Consider the following 22,892-nt stretch of genomic DNA (forward strand, 5'->3'; position numbering starts at 1 on the left):
GGAAGGGGCGATGACAGCAGCGCGCCTTCGCCTCGCTTCAGTGATTGTAGTCGTCGCTAGCTGGTTTATGGATCTGGATGTAATTTTTATTATTTTTAGTGTACGTTGTACAACCATGATTAAAGATGAATAGATTGGAAGTTTTTTCTGAAAAAGGGTAAATGAGTACAATATGCTTTTTTTTGAGTTGACTAAAATATGCTTGATGACACGCCGTTGACATCTGCTGCTTCCAGATCCGATCTTCATCAGATAGAATTTCATAATCTGGTTCGAGCCACCTGTATATGACTATGAATATGATGAGGAAAACAGCCACGAAAATGCGCTCTGATTGATCCCAACTATTTGTCCTGATGGATCAACTAGTTTCTTGTTCCTGCTCCCTGAGGTCAGGCGCGTCAAGAACCTTCACGGCATCTTTTTCTTGCTGCACGAGCTCCGCGACATGGCGAACCAAGCTCCCCAGGTCGTTGTCTGAGGACCCACCCTCCGCCATTGCCTCCCTCGCCATCACGGCGAGCTCCTTCGCCCTCATCCATCAACGCAACCACCGCTCTCTCCAGGGCCTCCCTCCCGATCTGCACTTTCGACATCTCGGGGTTGCTGACCACGTGCGTGATAGGCACCTTGATGCCGGTCCGGACGCCGGCGCCGAGCACGTCGACGACTAGCATCTCGGTAAGGAACTGGTCGGCGAACTGCGGCCAAGTCAGAAGCGGCACGCCGTGGGAGAGAGACTCCAGCGTCGAGTTCCACCCGCAGTGTGTCAGGAAGCCGCCGACGGAAGGGTGGGACAGAATGGCCATCTGCGGCGCCCAGCCGCGGATGACGAGGCCCCGCCCTTCCACCCGCGCGTCGAAACCGGAGTCGAGGCCGTCGGTCTCCTTGGCCACCCAGATGAACGGCCGGTTTGATGCCTCCAGTCCGGCAGCGAGCTCGGCCACCTGCGGCGGGAACAAGTGCACGACGCTGCCGAAGCTTACGTAGAGCACGGACTGGGGCGGCCTCGCGTCCAGCCATGACGCGACGAGGCTGGCGTCCACGGCGGCGGGATTACCTCTCACCGCCGTGGTTTCGGCGTCGGAGTCGAGGAGGCAGAGTGGCCCGATTGCCCAGACCTTCAGGCCGAGCGCCTCGGCGTACCGCTGGACGAACGTGCCCTTGAAAGCCGCGCACGTGTTGAGGACCAGGCCGTCGTAAAAGGACCCATGGAGTTAGGAGTACAACATAAAAAGTTTTAACTTCGCAAAAAAAAAAAAGTTTAAGCCAGACTTCACTCGACTCAAGTCTCTACTGTAGTCGTTCATTTCTTCTTCTCTATGGTCTCTATAAGGTGTGAGTGAGAGGCTGTGAGCATGAGCAATGTTCTCATTTACCGGTACCAAGCCAAGCTAGTAACTTTTGCTGGCACACTCTAAAATGAATCAAATAAAATAGTAATTCTGGCTTTTAAGAGTGGGTGAAAAGCTTAAACATGGATTTATGGATGAGATGCGTATATTCTTTATACGCAAACGATCTATTCATCTTCTATCATGGAAGCAGCCAACACAAGAAATAATAAAATTACAACTAGATTTAAAGACCACCTAACGACGATTACAAGCACTGAAGCGAGCTAAAGGCACGCTGCCAGCATTACTCCTCCCTTACCAGAGTGAAACACAACTTGTTGTAGGAGACAGCCGAACGTGTACATTTAGTACCGTGAAAACATACGCAAAAGAAACACTGTACTGCTAACATAATACTGAATATAAGAAATGGAATTCTGATGGACGTGCGCCAATGAATGTGGTAGGTACAGGGATCAGTTCAAATACTGCAGCTCTGTCCGCATGGTACATTTGGTAGAATTGGTTTTTTTTTTTTTTTTGAGATGGTAGTGTTAAGTAGGTTTGAATTATTTTAGCATTAGCAGCAACACCGACTGCCCAACCCACATCTGCCCAAATAAATGCCCACCGCCTCTACTTAAAAATGTTTTAATATCCTGCTAGACCAACATGATATCTAGAAGAGTAGAGCGTATCCACGTGGGTGTACCCACCGTGGTACTACCCCAAAACTTCATCCACGATCCATCTTATCTCCAATGATGTCCCGTAAATCGGCTGCAAACATTTTGATCATAATGTCTAAATATTGTTTGTCATCTAACATGGTCCTTCAAATATCCGCGGATCGGTCTATGTGCCCGAATTCCGGCAAATCGAAAAGGTTTGCGAGAGTCCGGACATCCTTGTCCAATAAAAGATAAAAAACCATCACATATCATGCCATTCTTTAATGATGTCGTCCATGTCAGCGCGGTTCAATGTCATGATCCTTTTCCCTTAGGCAACAAGCTTGGACGTGGTTTTCTTCTCAGCGGCACATGCTCTTCTCTCCTCGATGGCCGCCTTGCGCAACCTCTCGTCCTTGAGCAATTGCCACTTCTCTTGCTTCTCTCGTGCCTTCTTCTCGGACAACTCTTTCTGTGTCTCCAATGTCTTCGCTAACATCAACTCATTTGATTGCGCCATGGCATCTATCTTGCCCCGCAAGCTTGATTCTTCGTGCTCTCTCTTGATCTTCTCCTTTGTCTTCTTGTCACCATCGGGCTTGTCCAAGTTTCTTGGGCCATCATCATCCTCATCTTCATCCATGTTCGTAAGTGAACCTCTCTTCGGTGGGGATTCTTTGTCAATCAACTTTCACTTGTCGCACCCTTTGAGCAAGTCCCAACAATGCTTTAGTTTAAATTTTTTGCCTTCGGAAGCTTCCATGTGTTTGTATCTTTGTTGAGCAATTTTCTCCTACACAATTAAAACAAAGTCAAATGATGCAATCACTTCAAATGGTACAAATGATGTGCACAACTTGGGACGTGAAAACGAACTCACATAGTCAGATTTCACGGTTCCACTTGGAGGTGCTGTGACGCCCGGATAATTAAGCTATAGTAATCCCAAGTTAATGGTGCCATGTCATCACATTACTGTTGCTAATCCTCGCTTGATTCAAATCTTAATTCTAACTCAAAATTCAAAAGCGAGTTTAAAGTCAAAATTCAAATTTTGTCAAACTTGAAAACTAAAATGTTCATCAGGTGCCAAATAATCTATAACTAATATCGGTGGTGAACCAACATTTTTGCAAAATGTTTAAGTGGCCTAAACTACTTAAAACAGTGAGCTAAGCAACAAATTAAATGCCTTTTTAATTTCTAAAAATTGCAACCTTTTTCAAAAGCCTCACAATCCTTTTTGGTCGTGCACAATAATATTTCGAAATTGTTTTGGACAGTGGCATATTTTTGCAAAGTCAATTGTGGCTAAAAAAGGCAAAAGCTGCTGAAAAAAAAGAAAAAAAAAGGAAAGACAGAGGGGAGGGAGAGAAAGCCCCTGGCTCCCCATGGGCCTCGTCCCATCCCACCCCAACCAACCCAGCCCCAGGTTATAACCACCCCCCAGGGCAACGAAACCCTAGTCGATCCCTCACTCCCCCCACTCGCTCGCGATCCCCTCCCTCGGTCTCTCCTTCCCCTGATCTGGATCGGGGCAGCGCAGCCCGCGTCGCCCCATCGCCACATCGTCGCCGCCCGAAGACCCCCCCGGCTGCCCGTCGCCTCCCCTCCACTGCCTCCCGATTGGATCGGGGGGATCGAGCCGCGCCCCGCCGCCTGGACGCCGTCCCGACGTCGCCGCCAACCGACGCCTCGACACCGCCTCCCATCACCGCCTCCTCCTCTGCCTTGCCGTCCGACGTCGAGCTGCTACGACCATCGTCGCCGTCCTCGCCTCGTCCTCGCCCCAAAGTCGCGGGAGCTTCTCCGAGCCTCGTCGACGTACCCATGCAATGGGGGTGGGCAGTCCCCCCTCTCTCTCGCTCCCTCGCCCGGTCCACGGTCGCCACGCCATCTCTGCCCAGCGCCCGAGCTCGCGGCGAGCGCGCGTGCGCCTCGAACCGTCCCGCTCGCTCTGTCGCTGTGTTGCGGCTTGATACGTCTCCAACGTATCTATAATTTTTTATTGTTCCATGCTATTATATTACCCCTTTTGGATGTTTATGGGCTTTATTTTACACATTTATATCATTTTGGGGCTACACCGGAGGCCCAGCCCATATTGATGTTTTTTTGCCTATTTCAGTATTTCGAAGAAAAAAAATATCAAACGGAGTCCAAACGGAATGAAACCTTCAGGAGCGTGATTTTTGGAACAAACGTGATCCGGAGAGCTTGGAGTGCAAGTCAAGAAGCTTCCGAGGGCCCCACAAGATAGGGGGCCGCGCCCCCCCCTGTAGGGCGCGCCCCCTGTCTCGTGGGCCCCTCGGGCGGCCACTGACGTACTTCTTCCTCCTATATATACCTACGTACCCCGAAAACATCCAGGAGCACCACGAAACACAATTTCCACCATTGTAACCTTCTGTATCCGCGAGTTCCCATCTTGGAGCCTTCGCCGGCACTCTGTCGCAGGGGGAATCATCCATGGAGGGCCTCTACATCAACATCCTTGCCCCTCCGATGAGTTGTGAGTAGTTTACCACAGACCTATGGGTCCATAGTTATTAGCTAGATGGCTTCTTCTCTCTTTTTGGATCTCAATACAATGTTCTCCCCCTCTCTTGTGGAGATCTATTCGATGTAAACTCTTTTTGTGGTGTGTTTGTCGAGATCCGATGAATTGTGGGTTTATGATCGAGTTTATTTATGAATAATATTTGAATCTTCTCTGAATTCTTTTATGTATGATTGCGTTATCTTTGCAAGTCTCTTCGAATTATCAGTTTGGTTTGGCCTACTAGATTGGTCTTTCTTGCCATGGGAGAAGTGCTTAGCTTTGGGTTCAATATTGCGGTGTCCTTACCCAGTGACAGAAAGGGTTGCAAGGCACGTATTGTATTGTTGCCATCGAGGATAACAAGATGGGGTTTATATCATATTGCATGTGTTTATCCCTCTACATCATGTCATCTTGCTTAATGCGTTACTCTGTTCTTATGAACTTAATACTCTAGATGCAGGCAGGAGTCGGTCGATGTGTGGAGTAATAGTAGTAGATGCAGGCAGGAGTCGGTCTACTTGTTATGGATGTGATGCCTATATACATGATCATGCCTAGATAATCTCATAACTATGTGCTTTTCTATCAATTGCTCGACAGTAATTTGTTCACCCACCGTAATACTTATGCTATCTTGAGAGAAGCCACTAGTGAAACCTATGGCCCCCGGGTCTATCTCTTATCATATTTGCTTTCAATCTATCTTTATTTGCATCTTTACTTTTTGCATCTATCTTATAAAATACCAAAAATATATTTATCTTATCATACTATCTTTATTAGATCTCACTTCCGCAAGTGGCCGTGAAGGGATTGACAACCCCTTTATTGTGTTGGTTGCAAGTTCTCAGTTTGTTTGTGTAGGTGCGTGGGGCTTTGGAGGAGCCTCCTACTGGATTGATACCTTGGTTCTCAAAACTGAGGGAAATACTTACGCTACACTTTGCTGCATCACCCTCTCCTCTTTGAGGAAAACCAACGCAAGCTCAAGACGTAGCAAGAAGGATTTCTGGCGCCGTTGCCGGGGAGGTCTTCGCTCAAGTGAAGACATACCAAGTACCCTTCACAAACCCATCTCCCTCGCATTTACATTATTTGCCATTTGCCTCTCATTTTCCTCTGGCCCACTTCACCCTTGCCGTTTTATTCGCCCTCTCTTTCCCAATCTCCTCCGCTCTTCTCGCTTGCCGTTTTTCTGTTTGCTTGTGTGTTGGATTACTTGTTGCCATGGCGCAAGATAATACCAAATTGTGTGACTTCTCGAATACCAATAATAATGATTTCCTTAGTACTCCGATTGCTCCTCTTAATGATGTTGAGTGTTGTGAAATCAATACCGCTTTGCTGAATCTTGTTATGAAAGATCAATTCGCCGGCCTTCCTAGTGAAGATGCCGCTACTCATCTAAACAATTTTGTTGATTTGTGTGATATGCAAAAGAAGAAAGATACGGATAACAATATTGTCAAATTAAAGTTATTTCCGTTTTCACTTAGAGATCATGCTAAAGTTTGGTTTTTGTCTTTGCCTAAAAATAGTATTGATTCTTGGAACAAGTGCAAATATGCTTTTATCTCTAAGTATTTTTCTCCCGCTAAGATCATCACTCTTAGGAAGGATATTATGAATTTTAATCAACTTGATCATGAGCATGTTGCCCAATCTTGGGAAAGAATGAAATTGATGCTTCGCAATTGTCCTACTCATGATTTGAATTTATGGATGATCATACAAAAATTTTATGCCGGTTTGAACTTTGCTTCTAGAAATCTCTTAGATTCGGCCGCGGGAGGCACCTTTATGGAAATCATGTTAGGAGATGCTACAAAATTGCTTGATAATATTATGGCTAATTATTCTCAATGGCACACCGAAAGATCTTCTAGTAAAAAAGTGCATGCTATAGAAGAAATTAATGTTTTGAGTGGAAAGATGGATGAACTTATGAAGATGTTTGCTACTAAAAATACTCCTCTTGATCCCAATGATATGCCTTTGTTTTCCTTGATTGAGAATAATAATGAATCTATGGATGTGAATTTTGTTGGTAGGAATAGTTTTGGAAACAACACTTATAGAGGAAATTTTAATGCTAGACCGTTCCCTAGTAATCCCTCTAATAATTATGGAAATTCCTACAATAGTTCTTATGGTAATTTTAATAAGATGCCCTCTGATTTTGAGAATAGTGTGAAAGAATTTATGATTTCTCAAAAGAATTTTAATGCTTTGCTTGAAGAAAAATTGCTCAAAGTTGATGATTTGGCTAGGAACGTTGATAGACTTTCGCTTGATGTTAATTCTCTTAAACTTGGATCTTCTTCTCCTAAGCATGATATAAATGAGTCTTTCAAAGTAATGAGAATTTCCATTGACAAGTGCAAGGAAAGAACCGCTAGATTGTGTGCTAAAAAAGAAAGCTTTATAAAAGCATGTTCTTCTAGTCTTCATGAAAATAATGATGAGGATCTTAAAGTTATTGATGCGTTTCCAATTAGATCTATGTTTTGCAATATGAATTTTGATGATTATTGGAGTGATGACGAATCAACTTTGCCTAGAAGGCGTCCCAAAAATTCGGAGTCTTTAGATCTTGATGTTAAATTTGGTAAAAGTGAGATTGGAGAATCCTCAACTTCTAATAATATTGAACCTACTATCTCGGATTTCAAGGAATTTTATTATGATAATTGCTCTTTAAAAGGTTGTATTTCCTTATTGCAATCCGTTGTTAATTTTCCTCATGCTTATAGTCAAAATAAAGCTTTTACCAAACATATTGTTGATGCCTTCATGCAATCTTATGATGAAAAACTTAATTTGGAAGTTTCTATACCTAGAAAACTTAATGATGAGTGTGAACCTAATATAAAGATTAGAATTAAAGATTATGAGTGTTTTGCTTTGTGTGATTTGGGTGCTAGTGTTTCCATGATTCCAAAAACTTTATGTGATATTCCAGGTTTCCACGATCTTGATGATTGCTCTTTAAATTTGCACCTTGCGGATTCCACCATTAAAAGTCTATGGGAAGGATCAATGATGTTCTTATCGTTGCAAATAGAAATTTGGTGCCCGTAGATTTTATCGTTCTTGATATAGATTGCAATCTTTCTTGCCCTATTATTCTTGGTAGACCTTTCCTTAGAATGATTGGTGCGATTATTGATATGAAGCAAGGGAATATTAGATTCCAATTTCCTTTAAAGAAAGGCATGGAGCACTTTCCAAGAAAGAAAGTCAAATTACCTTATGAATCTATCATGCATGCTACTTATAAATTTAGTGCCAAAGATGGCACTCGTTAGATCTATCCTTGCTTTTATGCCTAGCTAGGGGCAACCCAATTTTCTTTATGTTTTTTGCTTTTGCTCCTGTTTAGTAATAAATCTTGCATCTACCTTCTGATTAGATGTGTTTTTATCTTTTAATTAGTGTTTGTGCCAAGTAGAACCTATAGGATAACCTACGATGATAATTGATTTGATTCTGCTGAAAAACAGAAACTTTGCACGCACGAATATAATTTTGTTAAATCACAGGAATGTTCTTTTGCGTTGATTCTTTTTGCTTCTATTCAATAAACAAATTTTCCAGGACTTCCTATTTTTGTAGGATTTTTAGAGTCCCATACGTTTGCATTAGTTACAGATTGCTACAGAGTGTTCTGTTTTTGACAGATTCTGTTTTTCATGTGTTGTTCGCTTATTTCAATGCATCTATGGCTAGTAATTCAGTCTATGAACCATAAAGAAGTTGGAATACAGTAGGTTTAACACCAATATAAATAAAGAATGAGTTCATTGCAGTACCTTATGTGGTGGTTTTGTTTTCTTTCACTAACGGAGCTTATAAGATTTCCTGTTGAGTTTTGTGTTGTGAAGTTTTCAAGTTTTGGGTAAAGCTTTTATGGACTATGGAATAAGGAGTGGCAAGATCCTAAGCTTGGGGATGCCCATGGCACCCCAATATATTCAAGGATAGCCAAAAGCCTAAGCTTGGGGATGCCCCAGGAAGGCATCCCCTCTTTTGTCTTCGTTCATTGGTAACTTTACTTGGAGCTATATTTTTATTCGCCACATGATATGTGTTTTGCTTGGAGCGTCGTGTATTATATTAGTCTTTGATTTTTAGTTTACCACAATCATACTTGCTGTACACACCTTTTGGGAGAAGCCTATTTGATTAAAATTTGCTAGAATACTCTATGTGCTTCACTTATATCTTTTGAGCTTGATAATTTTTGCTCTAGTACTTCACTCATATCTTTTAGAGCACGGTGGTGTCTTAATTTTGAATAAATTGCTAGTCTCTCATGCTTCACTTATATTATTTTGATAGTCTTTTAGAACAGCATGGTATTTGCTATGATCATAAAGTTGGTCCTAGAATGATGAGCATCCAAGTTGGGTATAATAAAAACTATCATAGAAAGTGAATTGGATGCTATGATCAATTTGATGCTTGATAATTGTCTTGAGATATGGAAGTAGTGATATTAAAGTCATGCTAGTTGGGTGATTATGAATTTAAGGAATGCTTGTGTTGAAGTTTGTGATTCCCGTAGCATGCACGTATGGTGAACCGCTTTGTGATGAAGTTGGAGCACAATTTTATTTATTGATTGTCTTCCTTATGAGTGGCGGTCGGGGACGAGCGATGGTCTTTTCCTACAAATCTATCCCCCTAGGAGCATGCGCGTAGTGCTTTGGTTTTTGATGACTTCTAAATTTTTGCAACAAGTATATGAGTTCTTTTGATTAATGTTGACTCCATGGATTATATACACTCTTTCACCCTTCCACCATTGCTAGCCTCTCTTGTACCGCGCAATTTCGCCGGTACCATACACCCACCATTTACCTTCCTCAAAACAGCCACCATACCTACCTATTATGGCATTTCCATAGCCATTCCGAGATATATTGCCATGCAACTTTCCACTGTTCCGTTCATATGACACACATTACTTTTGTCATATTTCTTTTTGCATGATCATGTAGTTGACATTGTATTTGTGGCAAGGCCACCTTCATAATTTTCATACATGTCGCTCTTGATTCATTGGATATCCCGGTACACCGCCGGAGGCATTCATATAGAGTCATATATTGTTCTAGCTTTGAGTTGTAAATCCATAAAAGTGTGATGATCTTCATTATTAGAGCATTGTCCTAGTGAGGAAAGGATGATGAAGACTATGATTCCCCCACAAGTCGGGATTAGACTTCCGACTTTACAAAAAAAGGAAAAAAAGAGAAAGGCCAAAAAAAAGAAGGCCAAAGAAAAAAAAAGAAAAATAAATAAATAAATAAAATGAGAGAAAAAGAGAGAAGGGACAATGCTACTATCTCTTTTTCCACACTTGTGCTTCAAAATAGCACCATGATCTTCATGATAGAGAGTCTCATATGTCGTCACTTTCATACACTAGTGGGAATTTTTCATTATAGAACTTGGCTTGTATATTCCAATGATGGGCTTCCTCAAAAGTGCCCTAGGTCTTCGTGAGCAAGCAAGTTGGACGCACCCCACTTAGTTTCTTTTGTTGAGCTTTCATATATTTATAGCTCTAGTGCATCCGTTGCATGGCAATCCCTACTCACTCACATTGATATCTATTAATGGGCATCTCCATAGCCCGTTGATACGCCTAGTTGATGTGAGACTATCTTCTCCTTTTTTGTCTTCTCCACAACCACCATTCTATTCCACATATAGTGCTATGTCCATGGCTCACGCTCATGTATTGCGTGAAAGTTGAAAAAGTTTGAGATTATTAAAGTATGAAATAATTGCTTGGCTTGTCATCGGGGTTGTGCATGATTAAATACTTTGTGTGATGAAGATAGAGCATAGCCAGACTATATGATTTTGTAGGGATAACTTTCTTTAGCCATGTTATTTTGAGAAGACATGATTGCTTTGATTAGTATGCTTGAAGTATTACTATTTCTTATGTCAATTTGAACTTTTATTTTATATTCATTTGGATCTGAACATTCATTCCACAGTAAAGAAAATTACATTATGAATTATGCTAGGTAGCATTCCACATCAAAAATTCTCTTTTTTATCATTTACCTACTGGAGGACGAGCAGGAATTAAGCTTGGGGATGCTTGATACGTCTCCAACGTATCTATAATTTTTTATTGTTCCATGCTATTATATTACCCCTTTTGGATGTTTATGGGCTTTATTTTACACATTTATATCATTTTTGGGACTAACCTACTAACCGGAGGCCCAGCCCATATTGCTGTTTTTTTGCCTATTTCAGTATTTCGAAGAAAAGGAATATCAAACGGAGTCCAAACGGAATGAAACCTTCGGGAGCATGATTTTTGGAACAAACGTGATCCGGAGAGCTTGGAGTGCAAGTCAAGAAGCTTCCGAGGGCCCCACGAGATAGGGGGCCGCACCCCCCTGTAGGGCACGCCCCCTGTCTCGTGGGCCCCTCGGGCGGCCACCGACGTACTTTTTCCTCGTATATATACCTACGTACCCCAAAAACATCCAAGAGCACCACGAAACACAATTTCCACCGCCATAACCTTCTGTATCCGCGAGATCCCATCTTGGAGCCTTCGCCGGCACTCTGCCGGAGGGGGAATCAACCACAGAGGGCCTCTACATCAACATCCTTGCCCCTCCGATGAGTTGTGAGTTGTTTACCACAGACCTACGGGTCCATAGTTATTAGCTAGATGGCTTCTTCTCTCTTTTTGGATCTCAATACAATGTTCTCCCCCTCTCTTGTGGAGATCTATTCGATGTAAACTCTTTTTGCGGTGTGTTTGTCGAGATCCGATGAATTGTGGGTTTATGATCGAGTTTATCTATGAATAATATTTGAATCTTCTCTGGATTCTTTTATGTATGATTGAGTTATCTTTGCAAGTCTCTTCGAATTATCAATTTGGTTTGGCCTACTAGATTGGTCTTTCTTGCCATGGGAGAAGTGCTTAGCTTTGGGTTCAATATTGCGGTGTCCTTACCCAGTGACAGAAAGGGTTGCAAGGCACGTATTGTATTGTTGCCATCGAGGATAACAAGATGGGGTTTATATCATATTGCATGTATTTATCCCTCTACATCATGTCATCTTGCTTAATGCGTTACTCTGTTCTTATGAACTTAATACTCTAGATGCAGGCAGGAGTCGGTCGATGTGTGGAGTAATAGTAGTAGATGCAGACAGGAGTCGGTCTACTTGTTATGGACGTGATGCCTATATATATACATGATCATGCCTAGATAATCTCATAACTATGCGCTTTTCTATCAATTGCTCGACAGTAATTTGTTCACCCACCGTAATACTTATGCTATCTTGAGAGAAGCCACTAGTGAAACCTATGGCCCCCGGTCTATCTCTTATCATATTTGCTTTCAATCTATCTTTATTTGCATCTTTACTTTTTGCATCTATCTTATAAAATACCAAAAATATATTTATCTTATCATACTATCTTTATTAGATCTCACTTTCGCAAGTGGCCGTGAAGGGATTGACAACCCCTTTATTGTGTTGGTTGTGAGTTCTCAGTTTGTTTGTGTAGGTGCGTGGGACTTTTGAGGAGCCTCCTACTGAATTGATACCTTGGTTCTCAAAACTGAGGAAAATACTTATGCTACACTTTGCTGCATCACCCTCTCCTCTTCAAGGAAAACCAACGCAAGCTCAAGACATAGCATGGCTCCTCGCTCGACCTCGTGCCTCTGGCTCCCTTCGCTGCCTAGCGCGCGCTGCGCCTGTTGTTGCGGGCGCTGTCACCGCCGCCGCTTCTGCCGTGCCCCGCCTCCGCCTGCGCCGGCCGGCCGGCTACGTGTCCTCCCCACACGCGCCGCCCGCTGCTCCCCCTCCCCTGGTCGCGCGTTTCGGCGGCCGGTGCTCACGCCAGCACCATCGGGGCTCCGCCCCGATTAGCCCCGCTCCCGCAGCCCCGTTAACCCGCCCCGGCTGGCCCCCTTGTGCCACTGACCATAGGGGCCCACCCACTGTTTAGAATGAAATTAATAATAAATAAAATTAATCAATTAATTAAGTAGCAAATTAGTAAATTAACTTAATTATCTCTGTTTAAATTAGCCTAACTACCTAATTTAGTTAATTAAAACTATTAGTTTAGTTAGGTCTATGACAGAACGACCTCGCATGTCAGTTTGACCCAGCCAACGCCCTATTGACTGCTGACATCATGATGACGTCATGCTGATGCAATAACCCCATTTTAGAATTATTAATAATTTCAGAATATTGTTTAAATTTTTGAAAAATCATTTAAATTAATCCTTAACTTGGATGAAAACGTTTTCTACATGAAAGTTGCGCAGAACGATGAGACGAATCCGAATACGCAGTTCGTTCGTCCGCCACATGTCCCTAGCATAGCAAACGTTGAACTTTTCCCCTCCGGTTCATCTGTCTAACAAACATCCGGAACTGGGAAAACTTTCCGGATGTTTCCCCCTTCGCCAGTATCGCCTAGCACCACGTTAGAACACCTCTATCCCGTTTGTTGTCTTATTATGCATATGTTTGCGTGTACTTACTGTTTTCCCCCTCTTCTCTCCGGTAGACCCCAAGACCATTGCTGATGCCCTTGTGATCGACTACATCATCGAGGACACTTCTACCCCTTTTCAGCGGAGCTTCCAGGCAAGCCCCCCCCCCCTTGATCATCCTGATATCGCCCATTCCATTCTCTCATGCTTGCATTAGATTTTGCTACTGTTATTGTTTGCTCCTATTCTATTGCATAGCCTGCTTTTGTACATGCTATTGTTACCTACCTTCTTATCCTAAACTGATTAGTATAGGTTGGATAGTGAACCATCAGTGACCCCCACCTTGTCCTTGTTGCGCCTGCTTCATCATCGACGACTCGATCAACATGATCGACGACCAGAGCCCGACACCTCACATCACATCACGCCCCTTTTGATGCTCGACTCTGCAGAGTTACCATCGAGTGCCGAGGGTGGAACCTCATACATGACTCCTGATAGGATCTCTATAGTGTAGCTATTCGGTCGTGGTCAACGAGGGTGGTTCCTCCTTCACCATTCCCGATACGGCTCTGTCGTGCAACACCTCAAGTGTGAACCTCGAGGGTGGTTCCTCTTACGTTCACCTTGATGATTACATCAAGTGGAATCCACCGAGGGTGGTTCCTCGGGGTTTCCCCTTGATGTTTGGACACACGGTTACCTTAACTTTACTTGAGACCATTGTTGAAGTCGGGTCGGCCCCGAGGGGTACCTGCGAGTTGATGTGAAAGTCGAGCGGGCCCGTAGAGCACCCGTGAGTTTTCCACGTGGCACGACCGGGCAGTCTCGGCCCTTGTCGTAAGTCCATGAGACAGGGCGATGGGGTCACATTATCGTGAGTCTCTGCTCGTCTCCGCGAGCCCCCAATGCACTAACAGGTTTGGGTATTTGTTCTGAGTTGGCCGCTGGCCTTTACGCACAAACCACCACACGAGAATAGATATGGGCCTCGACGTCGCAGTATCAGCCGAAGCTTTGTCAGACGTCCAATTCAACATGGCGGCACGGTCGGATCGTGCTGGCCATCCGAGGCGGTGCTGGTATCCACCCTGTGCGCAACGACCCGAAGTGCTGCGGGCGATGGGCCCAAGACCCCGGAGTGCTTAGGATGTAGACCGACGGGGACCTCTTTGCTGAGCCTAGGTAGGGCTGCAACGTGTTGATCTTCCGAGGCCGGGCATTGACCCCAGAAAGGTGTGTCCGGCCAGAGTGATCGAGCTTGTTGGGTAACGTGGTGCACCCCTGCAGGGAAGTTATATATTCGAATATCGTGTCCGCGGTAATGGACGTTCAGACTTATATCCTGATCTTCTATAACTAGAAATGGACACTTGAGATATGTGATGGATATGTGGCTCCGGTATTGCTTTCTCACAGGGAGTCGAGGAAGGATCTCTGGGCGTTGGTTCTACAACATGTTTGTTAAATATTAAATTGCTATTCTTTACTCTTCTACATGCTGCAAGATGCTCGGAGCTGCTTGAAGATGCTAGTCTTCGATATGCTAGGCCTTCCCCTCTATTCTGGCATTGTGCAGTTCAGTCCACAGATACAACCCTTCCATTTGATACCAATGCATACTTAGTATAGATCTGATGCTTGCGAGTACTTTGGATGAGTACTCACGGTTGCTTTGCTGCCTCTTTTCCCCCTTCTTTCTTCTTTACGGTTGATGCAACCAGATGGTGGATCCTTGGAGCCAGATGCCACCCCCATCGACTACTACTACATGGAGGCCGCCGAAGACCAGGAGTAGTTAGGAGGTCCCAGGCAGGAGGCATTGCCTCTTCGATCGTGTTACTTTTGTGCTATCCTTCTTAAGGCATCCTTGTTTAACTTATGTCTTTACTTAGATATTGTTGCTTCCGCTGACTCTTGTGTATCGAGCTTTTGTATTCGAGCCCTCGAGGCCCCTGGCTTGTAATATAAAGCTTGTATTCTTTTATTTGTGTCTAGAGTTGTGTTGTGATATCTTCCCGTGAGTCCCTATTCTTGATCATACACATTTGCGTGTATGATTAGTGTACGATTGAATCGGGGGCGTCACAAGTTGGTATCAGAGCCGACTGCCTGTAGGATCCCCCTTTCCAACTCCTTGGCCGAAGTTGAGTCTAGTCTTTGAAAAACTATTTTACTAACATGGCTGTGTGGCTTATGGGCCCACGTCGCCATTGGGTGGTAGTAGGATCTTTTATTCCTCGTCCTTACTCCGGGAATCTGATCTCTCTTCTATTCGGGTTAAATGATTTTGCTAACTCTAACTCTAGGTTCTCGTAAACACGTTCTCCCAGAGAGCCCCTCACTCCATATGATTGTTTGGTGCACCAGAAGATTCTGAAGATACTCTCCGATGTTTTACCGAGACCCTTGTACCCTTCGCCGTTGCGATCCCTACCACTGATAAATCCTTATGAGTAACTACCTACAATTGTCGTTAATACCTTCATCCCCAGTTGCCCTTGTTATTACAAGATGTCCTGAAATACTCTCTGATGTTCCGAGAATCCTTTATGCTTACTACCCTGCAGTTCCTTGCCACAGGAATACCCCCCATGAATAATTCCTCACACTTTTCGAGGATTTGTTCATTCCTAGTTGGTCAATTGATTCACAAGATGCTTTGAAGTACTATCCGATCTTTCAATAATCCTCTTCAAATGTTGCTCTGCAGATACTTATATGCTTGAATTATGGTTACTTCCATATGTCTAGCAACACTCATTTGCATCCTTTGTCATCATAATTTCAAGCATTTGATTCGATTTGTTTGTGAATGCTCGCGATCATTAGTCCTATTTAAAATTCTTCCCTTGGTTCAGACGTCACTCCGGACATGAGCTGGTGTTTGACAAATCAAGCCTTGATTGATTGTTGATCTGTGTCTTTTCAACTTACTTGTCTTTGATCAAAGCCTCTGCCTCTGATCCCCCAATTTGGTAATCATAATTCCGTTACATTTGAGCTTTGATTTGGTCAGTTGTTTCTATAACCTAACCTCCTTGCATTCTTTCTTCTTCTGGTTGAGTATCAATACTCACATCAGATCCATTGTGGACCTCCAGGTCCTTTATTGGGTTTTATCCGACAGCGTCCTTCATATTTAGTAACCTTGTGAGCCTTTCCTCGAATACACAATGCCTTTGGTAAATTGTATCCCCCGCTCTCGTCAACCATACTCTGCTTCTGGGCTTTTATCTACTCGTGAAGTTTGTGGTATATGTTCCTAAGATGTCCCTATTGGTTGAATCTATGTCTTCCCTAAATCTGTGTGAACCCGGAAACTTCTACGGCTCATACTCTACTGGTGTTATGCCAGATAAAATCTTAACACTACGACTTCGTCGAAAATGAGAAGTAAATGGAAGGTTATGCATTGATGAAGTGGGAGTCGACCTTGAGCCTTTGTGTTCATGCCCATGGACCCGATGTAGATCCTATCATGGAAGCTCCTTGAAATAATAACTATTTCCTTGATATAATATCATCTGATATCTGTGAATTGGTCCTTTGCAACCATGGTTTCGACCATATTGTTCTTCTTTGATCCCATTTCCCAGACAAGTTGAGTACTTATCTTTTGTAGATCATTTCACCCGTCCAACCTCTATTCTGCTATACCCTCGAGTATTACCCTCTGGTATCTCGAGAATATCATGGAACTACATAACTTCTTATGAGTTCTTCATCAACTATTATTTCTTGTTGATTCCAGTTTTCCATGGGTTCTGAGTTGTTAGACACTCGAGAACACCGACAACTGATTCGAGTCTACACTTTTCTTTCCATTGCTTTGTTTAGCCTTTCTTGTAACCTGACATAGCTGAGCAGTGATAATTCCCTGCTTATGTAAACACCTCGGTGTACAAAGTCTGTCAGTAAGACCTTGTTACTATTGTTGATGACATTCTAGAAGCCACCGCTGGATGAGAACTCAGCCTATAGGGCCGCCTCGTCTTGACGAGTAGGAAAATGGTTCTCTTCGTCCCTCGCCCTTGGTACCAACCTTGTTGCCAACATAACTGACAGGCTATCCTCTGACCTGCCTTGCTATCATGGCCATGCAAATGTTAGCACCCTTCCTGCTTTTAACCCACATGATGGGCCCATAACCCACAGTTCCACAGGATCGGAACCTGACTCTCCTATGCATCCCGGTTTTCTAAGTTATTCCTCGCACTTGGCTTCGTTTGTAATTCATGAGCCACATTCCTAGTGATCTATTCTAGTATCAGACACAATACTTATTCCCATTGCTCTGAACCCCATTCGCCCTCTATTTTAGGCAATGAACGATTGCCTACCCGGTTGAAGCTTCTTATTGCACCTCCTTACCTTGCTCTCGAGGACTTTCTTAAATTTCAACTCGAGAGATGCCTCTACGTCACGTTCACTGAGATAGCCCCCACGTACCTATCTTGTGTCGAGTTCCATCATTCCCGAGTCTTCCCCCCTTACTACACCCCTTAAATCTTGGGACGAGATTTCTTGTAGTGGAGGAGAATTGTGACGCCCGGATAATTAAGCTACAGTAATCCCGAGTTAATGGTGCCATGTCATCACATTACTGTTGCTAATCCTCGCTTGATTCAAATCTTAATTCTAACTCAAAATTCAAAACCGAGTTTAAAGTCAAAATTCAAATTTTGTCAAACTTGAAAACTAAAATGGTCATCAGGTGCCAAATAATCTATAACTAATATTGATGGTGAACCAACATTTTGCAAAATGTTTAAGTGGCCTAAACTACTTAAAACAGTGAGCTAAGCAACAAGTTAAATGCCTTTATAATTTATAAAAATTCCAAACTTTTTCAAAAACCTCACAATCCTTTTTGGCCGTGCACAATAATCCTTCGAAATTGTTTTGGCCAGTGGCATATTTTTGCAAAGTCAATTGTGGCTAAAAGAAAAGGCAAAAGCTGCTGGAAAAAAAAGGAAAGACAGAGGGGAAGGAGAGAAAGCCCCCGGCTCCCCATGGGCCTCGGCCCATCCCACCCCAACCAGCCCAGCCCCAGGTTATAACCCTCCCAGGGGCAACGAAACCCTAGTCGATCCCCCACTCGCCCATGATCCCCTCCCTCGGTCTCTCCTCCTCCTGATCTGGATCGGGGCAGCGCCCCCGCTCGCGTCGCCCTGTCGCCACATCACTGCCGCCCGAGGACCTCCCCCCCCCGGCTGCCTATCGCCTCCCCTCCTCTGCCCCCTGATTGGAGCGGGGGGATCGAGCCGCATCCCGCTGCCTGGACACCGCTGTCCCCTGGACGCCGTCCCGACGTCACCGCCACCCGACGCCTCAACACCGCCTCCCATCACCGCCTCCTCCTCTGCCTCGCCGTCCGACGTCGCGCTGCTGCGACAATCGTCGCCGTCCTCGTCTCGTCCTCGCCCCAAAGTCGCCGAAGCTTCTCCCAGCCTCGCCGACGTACCCCCGCAACAGGGGTGAGAAGTCCCCCCTCTCTTTTGCTCCCTCGCCCGGTCCATGGTCGCCACGCCATCCCTGCCCAGCGCCCGCGCTCGCGGTGACCGCGTGATACGTCTCCAACGTATCTACTTTTCCAAACATTTTTGCCCTTGTTTTGGACTCTAACTTGCATGATTTGAATGAAACTAACCCGGACTGACGCTGTTTTCAGCAGAACTGCCATGATGTTGTTTTATGTGTAGAAAAGAAAAGTTCTCGGAATGTCCTAGAAATCCATGGAGGTACTTTTCAGAATTAATAAGAATCTTTGGCGAAAGAATCAAGGCCAGGGGGCCCACAGGCTGTCCACGAGACAGGGGACGCCCCCCTAGGGCGCACCCTCCTATCTCGTGGGCCCCCTGGACACCTCCCGACCTCAACTCCAACTCCATATATACCGTCTCGAGGAGAAAAAGATCAAGGAGAAAGTTTCATCGCGTTTCACGACACGGAGCCGCCGCCAAGCCCTAATCTCTCTCGGGAGGGCTGATCTGGAGTCTGTTCGGGGCTCCGGAGAGGGGGATTCGTCGCCGTCGTCATCACCAACCATCCTCCATCACCAATTTCATGAAGCTCACCGTTGTGCGTGAGTAATTCCATCGTAGGCTTGCTGGACGGTGATGGGTTGGATGAGATTTACCATGTAATCAAGTTAGTTTTGTTAGGGTTTGATCCCTAGTATCCACTATGTTCTGAGATTGATGTTGCTATGACTTTGCTATGCTTAATGCTTGTCACTAGGGCCCGAGTGCCATGATTTCAGATCTGAACCTATTATGTTTTCATGAATATATGTATGTTCTTGATCCTATCTTGCAAGTCTATAGTCACCTATTATGTGTTATGATCCGACAACCCCGAAGTGACAATAATCGGGATACTTCTCGGTGATGACTGTAGTTTGAGGAGTTCATGTATTCACTATGTGCTAATGCTTTGTTCCGGTTCTCTATTAAAAGGATGCCTTAATATCCCTTAGTTTCCGTAAGGACCCCGCTAAACACGGGAGGGTAGGACAAAAGATGTCATGCAAGTTCTTTTCCATAAGCACGTATGACTATTTACGGAATACATGCCTACATTACATTGATGAATTGGAGCTAGTTCTATATCACCCTATGTTATAACTATTGCATGAGGAATCGCATCCGGCATAATTATCCATCACTGATCCATTGCCTACGAGCTTTTCATATATTGTTCTTCGCTTATTTACTTTTCCGTTGCTACTGTTACAACTACTACAAAAACCCAAAAACATTTATCTTTACTTTTGCTACCGCTACTATTATTATCATACTACTTTGCTACTAAATACTTTGCTGCAGATACTAAGTTATCCAGGTGTGGTTGAATTGACAACTCAACTGCTAATACTCAAGAATATTCTTGGGCTCCCCTTGTGTCGAATCAATAAATTTGCATTGAATACTTTACCCTCGAAAGCTGTTGCGATCCCCTATACTTGTGGGTTATCAAGACTAATTTCTGGCGCCATTGTCGAGGAGCATAGCTCTATTCTCTGAGTCACTTGGGATATATATCTGTTGATCACTATGAAGAACTTGAAAGACGATCGAACTACTATTTTGCCCTCAACTACGAGGGGAGGTAAGGAACTGCCATCTAGCCTTGCACTAGATTCTCCTTCTGTTATCAGTAGGCTTGCTACACCTAAACCTACTACTGCTATGAATTCTGATATGTTGCATGTTATTGATGATGCCACTTCTGCTATGCATGATGAAACTACTTCTGTGCGTGATACTACTTTGCCATTAGGTGAATTTCTAGATGAACAACTTGCTAGATTTAGGCGGAATGAAATTACTGAAGATCCTATTACTGATGATAGTGATGATGAAGGTCCCCCCAATGATTATGTTTTACCTGTTGTTCCTAAGGGTTATGTTATGCATGAAACAGCTGCTACGGAAATTCTTGCTTGCAATTATAGAAATGATCTTAAGAAATTATTAGCTAAATGGAAGCAGCAGTCTCTTAATGCTAGAATGAAACTCGATCCTGCTTTTGCTACTTCACCTATCTGTGTTACTGATAAGGATTATGAATTCTCTGTTGATCCTGATATTATTACTTTAGTTGAATCTGATCCTTTTTATGGCCTTGAATCTGAAACTGTTGTGGCACATCTTACCAAGTTGAATGATATAGCCACCCTATTTACTCATGATGAGAAGTCTCGCTGTTTATATATCCTTAAGATATTTCCGTTCTCATTAAAGGGTGATGCTAAGACTTGGTATAATTCTCTTGCTCCTGGTTGTGTGCGTAGTCCCCAGGATATGATTTATTACTTCTCTGCTAAATATTTCCCTGCTCATAAGAAACAAGCTACCTTGCGTGAAATATATAATTTTGTGCAAATCAAAGAAGAGAGTCTCCCATAAGCTTGGGGGAGGCTTCTCCGGTTACTGAATGCTTTGCCTGATCATCCTCTTAAGAAAAATGAAATACTTGATATCTTTTATAATGGACTAACTGATGCTTCCAAGGACTACTTGGATAGTTGTGCTGGTTGTGTTTTCAGGGAAAGAACAGTCGACGAAGCTGAAATATTATTGAATAATATGTTGACTAATGAAAATAATTGGACTCTTCCTGAGCCAATTCCTGAAGTAATTCCTGAACCAATTGAGCCAACTCCTGAGCCTATTCCTAAACCCACTCCGAAGAAGAGAGGTGTTTTATTTCTCAGTCCTGAAGATATGCAAGAGGCAAAGAAATCAATGAAAGAAAAAGGTATTAAAGCTAAAGATGTTAAGAATTTACCTCCTATTGAAGAAATACATGGTCTTAATTTACCGCCTGAAGAACTACATTGTCTTGATAACCCGACACAGGTAGTAAAGGTAAATTCTCTCTATAGATATGATAAAGTTGAAATACCCTCTACTAAATTTCATAGCCCATGCTTAGATGAATTTGATGACTTTATGGCTAGACAAGAAAGTTTTAATGCTTATGTTGGTAGAGAGTTAAAGAATAATGCTTCCGAGATAGGACGCGTAAGCGATAATATGGCTAGAGTTAAAGATGAACTTCACCGCGTTAGCAAATATACTTCTATGGTTGCTACTCAAGCTGAGCAAGTACTTAAAGCTCAAAATGATTTGCTTGATGAATTGAACAATAAAAATGACTTTGCTGTTAGAGTGGCTACTAGAACTGGTAGAATGACTCAGGAACCTTTGTATCCTGAAGGCCACCCTAAGAGAATCGAACAAGATTCTCAGAGAAATAATTTAGAGGCACCTAGTTCTTCTAAAAAGAAGAAAAAGAAAAATGATAGGACTTTGCATGCTTCTAATGAACCTACTATAGACACACCTGAGAACCCCAATGATATTTCTATTTCTGATGCTGAAACACAATTAGGTGATGAACATGAACCTAGCGATAATATTAATGATAATGCTCATGTTGATGCTCAACCTAGCAAAGACAATGATGTAGAGATTGAACCTGCTGTTGATCTTGATAACCCACAATCAAAGAATCAACGTTATGATAAAAGAGATTTTGTTGCTAGGAAGCACGGTAAAGAAAGAGAACCATGGGTTCAGAAACCCATGCCCTTTCCTCCTAAACCATCTAAGTCAAAGGATGATGAGGATTTTGAGCGCATTGCTGAAATGATTAGACCTATTTTCTTACGTATGCGCTTAACTGATATGCTTAAAGTAAATCCTTATGCTAAATATATGAAGGATATCATTACAAATAAAAGAAAGATACCGGAAGCTGAAATTTCCACCATGCTTGCTAATTACACTTTTAAGGGTGGAATAACAAAGAAACTTGGAGATCCGGCTGTTCCAACTATACCATGCTCCATTAAAAGAAATTATGTTAGAACTGCTTTATGTGATCTTGGAGCCGGTGTTAGTGTTATGCCTCTCTCTTTATATCGTAGACTTGAATTGAATAAGTTGACACCTACTGAAATATCCTTGCAAATGGCTGATAAATCAACTGCTATACATGTCGGTATTTGTGAGGATGTGCCTGTTGTGGTTGCAAATGTCACTATCTTAATAGACTTTGTTATTCTTGATATTCCCGAGGACGATAGCATGTCTATTATCCTTGGTAAACCGTTTCTTAATACTGCAGGGGCTGTTATTGATTGCAACAAGGGCAATGTCACTTTTCATGTTAATGGTAATGAGCATACGGTACACTTTCCGAGGAAACAATCTCAACTTCATAGCATCAATTCTATTGAAAAAGTTCCAACTATCATTTTTGGAGGTTTTGAATTTCCTCTCCCTACTGTCAAGAAAAAGTATGATATTCTTAT

General features: G+C 43.2%; 1 pseudogene; it reads right to left on the reverse strand.

Moving 5' to 3' along the window:
* Positions 1–361: 361 nt before the first annotated feature.
* Positions 362–1,202, reverse strand: LOC119350298 (annotated as a pseudogene).
* Between the last annotated feature and the right edge of the window lie 21,690 nt (positions 1,203–22,892).

Source organism: Triticum dicoccoides, chromosome 1B (genome assembly GCF_002162155.2).
Source record: "Triticum dicoccoides isolate Atlit2015 ecotype Zavitan chromosome 1B, WEW_v2.0, whole genome shotgun sequence".
NCBI classification, from domain to species: Eukaryota; Viridiplantae; Streptophyta; class Magnoliopsida; order Poales; family Poaceae; genus Triticum; species Triticum dicoccoides.